Below are 5,640 nucleotides of genomic sequence, written 5' to 3'. Positions count from 1 at the left end.
GGCCTTGTTGGAGGAGGTGTGGCCTTGTTGGAGGAGGTGTGGCCTTGGAGGAGGTGTGTCACTGGGAATGGGCTTTGAGGTTTCAAAAGCCCACACCAGGCCCAGTCTCTCCATCTCTCCACCTGCAACTTTCAGATCAGATGTGAGTTCTTAGTTACTACTCCAGCTCATGCCTGCCTGCCTGCCTGTCACCATGCTCCCAGCTGTGATGATAATGGATTAAGCCACTGAAACTCTAAGCAAGCCCCCAGCTAAATGCTTTCTTTTATAAGCTGCCTTGGTCATGGTGGTTTGTCACAGCAATAGAGCAGTGACTCAGACACTAGGCAAGCACAACTGAGCTTCATTCCTAACCCCTCCAGCATCTTCCTAGTTCGTGCCAGATGTCTGACAAAGAAGTCACAGCACAGAAAACATCACCAATTCTTCCAGAAAGGACTGAGCCCTCGGCCCTGGTCACATTTCTCAAAACCAAGACCACAGAAGGAGGGGCATCCCTTTGCTTGCTTTCGCTAGCTCTCGCTGGCAAGAGCACTCCTTTGCTGGCATTAGAGCCTACTTCTTCAGGATAACTGATGTATACTGAAGACCAGCTGAGCCATCCAGCCTTGTGGACTGAACAGCTACTGGATTATTAGACCTCCTGTTGGTAGACAGCCATTGTTGGATTAGCTGGACTGCAACCTGTAATCCATTCTAATAAATCCCCTTTCTTTGTAAAGCTAGATCCATTCTATAAGTTTCGTTCTTTTAGAGTCAGTTTCAAAATCTGACTAATCCAGATTGTGGTTCCAGAGCAGCAGAATTATAAGAGTTATTTTTTTTTAAGTATCTGGAATAGATTTTCCAATTTGCCAACACCTACACTTACAGTTCTGACACCTTTTCTGGAGGCTCAGAGAGTACTGAAAGCCCACGCTGTGAACTATCTGACAAACGTAAGGAGACAAGTGCATTTGATCACCCTGATTCACCAATCATGAAAAGCAACAGATTCCATGACTCTGTAATGTACAACTTTTGGCAGTTTATGGAAGAACAGGAAGTAATGGTACAGGTTGGTTGCTCCTAGCATCTCCAGATAAATTGACAAAGGAAAATAATGAAATCCATGATCAAATTAATCAGCTTCTACCATCTCAAAATACAGTGGAGAATAATAAACTCGGGGACCAAAAAATGACCAGCTCCAGATGCAAACAAGCATCTAAAGGATTCGAAGTGTGTCCTGGACAAGAATCTTCTCTCCAGCAACCACGGAGCTCAGGCTTTGGAAAATCGAGCCAAAGCCTTCATTTTGAGACTGGCTGAATTACAAAGACAATTCAAGTCCCAGGCTCAGAAGGTGTCAAAGTGAGGGCACTACTCATTGTCAGAAGGTGTTACAGTGAGGGCACTACTCGGTGTCAGAAGGTGTTACAGTGAGGGCACCACTCAGTGAAGAATGAGATCCTGTAACTTGGAATGGAGGTGTGTGGGAGGACCAAGAACGTTCCATCCTCAGCAGAAGATATGCTTCCATCACCTGCAATATTTTCTGTCTTTGACTGAGGAAATTAATCCTTCATTGTCTACTAAACCAGCAGTGAGTTTCTCTTAAGGAGATGGCAGGCAAGCCAACACTGATGTCCCTCGGGGCCCACCAAGAGTTGCCTCTAGACCTATAACCAGACTAAAGCTAAAGCCATCTCTTAGAGGAGAGATAGAAAGTGCGGTTCATGAGGAGGTACAGTACACAACTAAGGCACTTAATGAGTTTGCTAATCCATTCAAGGAGTATATGTAGGAACGGGTGCGGGACAATGTGAACGGAACACAAAAGTGGATCAGGCTGAGTTTATTAATATGGGCCCATTGAGTGGAGATTTCTAGGTTTAATGTGAAAGGTGTTTGAATGATTACATAAACCACTTGTTGAAAGATGGCCGACTGAAGATGCCTGGCATCCCCTGGCTTGGTGTTGATGAAGAGACTTTAAGGAAACAGCAATACCAGAGTGGGCACGCTATGTAAAACCTAATTCTCCACAATGGAAAGGCCCAGAAGACATCATTCACTAATCCTACAGCATGCAAAATGGCGAGAGGCGTACCAGCACATTTGAAGAGCTTTGTTGTTGCCCTTTTCCTTGTGCCAGACCTTAGGGTTGGAGACCCCGCTGCTCAGTTGCATGGATTAAGTGCAATGGGTTTAATTGAGCCCCAAAGTACAAAGCAGCAGGGGTCAGGTGGCATCCCTGAATCACCAAAGGCAAAGCGATCAAGGTCGTAATGGGCATCACAGGCAAAGCAGTGTCCATAGCGGCCTGCCCTGTAATGGGGGGCACAGGCAAAGTGATTTTTATGGTGGCATGACTTTTGGTACTGGCTAATCAACCATGGTGTTTCCAGGAATGGAATAGCTAAGTCTCCTACTGATTTTTTGCCCAGCCCCGTGCACTGAGCCCTGGCAGAGATGTTCCGAGCCACTCAGCACACTGATCCACCAGGAGTTTGTATCTCCCTGCGCTCACGACTAAGTTCGCAGCAACCATCACTCTTGCCACCAGGTGGCACTCATGTCCCTTCGGACTGCACCTCTTCTCAGAGGCTTGAGGAGTCGCAGCGGGCATTCTTCATTCCTGCCATAGATGGAGATGCCACTCAGGAGTCCCCAAGTCTGACTATAGTACACGTGATCACCACACCCTACAGCCCCAGACAACCAAGAGGACTTTTTGTCTTCATTCATTCTAGAACACAGCCCCATATTGTACGTGGACTGACTTTGTGTTATCCCCCCCCGCCCCACACCCTCAAATCGTATATTGAAATTCCACCCTCATTGTGATGGTGTATTAGGTAGTGAACCTTTGGAAGATGTTTGGGTCATGAGGGTAAGGCTCTGTCAAATGGGGTTGGTGGCCTTCTAAAAAGAGATGGGAGAAACCCAGCACGGCTGTTGAGGGGGGAGAGGAAAGGAAGAGGAGGAGCTGAAGGGAGGGAAGAAGAGGAGTGGATGAAAGAATTTTTTTAAGAAAAGGATCTTTCTGTCATGTGAATACGTAAATCAGGCGTCCTTTACCAAGAACCTGGCCGTGCTACACTATGATTGGTCTCTGGCCTCCAGACCTTCATGGAAGGAACATTTTGGTTTAAATCACTGAGGCTCAGGTATTCTGTTGACAGCAGCCCAGCCTAGGTAAGACTCCCCCTCACTTCCTGCTCCTGACCCTGGGAGGCTGGCTGAAGAGGAACTGAGAATCACAGAAACTTTGGGGAATTGCATTCCCAGATGGGAAAGGGAGGAACCATGGAGCCATCAGATCCCTCACAGGGTACCCTGGCGTGGACTGGCCATGAGCTGTGCAGAAATTGCTAGACCCTCTCCTCCCTTGGTTACTTACTGCCGACGAGAATTACCCTAGGAGGGACGTGACCACCTGGACAGCAGAAGCAAACCTGGACTTGCCACCAGCTGGCCTGCCACCTGACGGGACTCCACACAGTTCAAGTGGGCAGTGTGTCTGCCTGTGTCACCCGCATAGTTTATATTTCAACACATCCTGGTGGGGGACAGGCTGCAAATCCAAAGGGAGACCACGTGTTCCTCTATCCCAAACTGTTAAAAATCATCTCTGACAGGGCCTGACAGTATCAGCCCCACCCAACAACTTACCTTTCACCTTCTTCAACTCCTTTTCAATCACCTGTCCCAGTCACACAGACCTCCTCACTGCCCCTCAGGGAAGCAACACCAAGGCACACCCCTGCCTCAGGAACTTGACACCCTGGTTCTCTGCACCTGGAATACCTAGGAAGCCATGGGACTTCCTTCTTCCTTAGAGGCTCAGCCTTTATGGCAACTGTTTGGTGCAAATTTCTCTTCTATCAGAACTTGAAACTGGATGCTCTGTGTGCTCAGTGCCTGTGTGTCGTCCCCCCCCCCCCTGCCACCATATTTGTATGGATCACTAACCTTTTTTGTATTTTATTTCTGGTGTTTTGTTTGTTTTTGATTTATTGTCTTTTCTGTCTTCCCACAGCTAGAAAGTAAAATCCACGAGGCTAAGAATCTCTTGTGTCCTCTGGTTGCCGACAATGTCCGGACAGTGTTACGGCACCAGAAAGAACTCAGTAAGTATATGCGGAATTGGTAAATTCATCTACAGGCCTGGTAGCCTGCTTTGTGCTGTTTGTCCGCCTGTAAGACACTCCCAGTGTAATGGAGCAGGGGAAGTAAAGAAAAAGGAAGGCATTCCACGGATACCACTTCCACCTGGCCAGATAAAAAGTTCTAGAGATCTGTTGCATAGCAACGAGAATATATTTGATACAGGTAGAAGTTAACTTGGTTGAGATGGCAGGTTTTGTTTTGATAGATGTGTGTGTGTGTGTGTGTAAAATGAGGCCCTCCTATATACCCACTGCATCTGTGTTAAAGGTCCTGCCAAGCTGACTGACTGGGACAGTAATTATGGGACCAGAAATGTTAGAGGTCTCAAGTCAAATTATTTTAGGTTATCTTTACCACCCACAAAGCCATGTGTCACCCACCTCTGCATTTGATCTAAAACCCTTGTGACAATTAGGTAATATCTTTGGAATATACAGACTCCTAGCTTCCACCAACCCAAAGGCTAAGAGCATCCCGACTGCATCTGAGGCCAGCAGTAGGGACTGCCCTGCTTTGCCAAGACTCAGATATGTGAGGTTTCTACCAATGTGTTTTTTGCCTTTTTTTTTTTAAGATTTATTTATTCATCTTATGTTTACAAGTACTCTGTTGCTCTCTTCAGACACACCAGAAGAGGGCGCCAGATCCCAGCACAGACGGTTGTGAGCCACCACGTGGTTCTGGGGATTGAACTCAGGCCCTCCTCTGAGCTATCCCTTCAACCTTTCTACCATCCGTAGTTCTTAAAATGCTTTCTTCTGTTATTTATTTTAAAAAACCTTCATAAAACTGTTGTCATGTTAGAACATACTATTTAGGGTAACTTACATTTGTGTTCCCAGTCCATGGTCACTCAGATTTGGCTCCAAAGTTAAAAACTGTGTTTTGATTGAGACAAGATCTTGTATAGTATAGGCTAGCCCATGACTGGCAATCTTCATGAATGATGGGACTACCGGTCTATGCCACCGAGTCGTGTGCGTGTGTGTGTGTGTGTGCATATATACATATATAATGCATATATTATAATTATATATTAAATCATATGTGTTATAAGTATATATTTACATATCGTGTATTATTATACATATTAATTACATCTAAAAAGCTTTAAACAATGAATTACAGGGCAGAGGCACATCTAATCCAGTGGAAGGCCAGCAAAGGGACTGCTGGGGAAGATGACATCTCAGCAAAGACCTGAGGGACTGGAGGTATCCATGTGTGAGGGTGCTCCACCTGTGAGGGTGCTCCACCTGTGAGGGTGCTCCACCTGTGAGGGTGCTCCACCTGTGAGGTTGTTCCGAGAAGACAATGCCATGCACAAAGGCAAGTGCACACAGACACCACATAGAATAACTGGATGGAGCTGGTGACAGAGTACTAAGGCCACAGGAAGTGGCCAAGGCCTGGAAAGTAAAATGTGCAGGCCTTGTCCTGAAGAAGGAAGGGCCACAGCAGGGTTTGAAGTAGGACAACCTTATA

This window comes from Grammomys surdaster, unplaced genomic scaffold, assembly GCF_004785775.1.
Source record: "Grammomys surdaster isolate TR1022 unplaced genomic scaffold, NIH_TR_1.0 126313, whole genome shotgun sequence".
Taxonomy (NCBI): Eukaryota; Metazoa; Chordata; class Mammalia; order Rodentia; family Muridae; genus Grammomys; species Grammomys surdaster.
Note: the sequence above shows the minus strand (reverse complement) of the source record.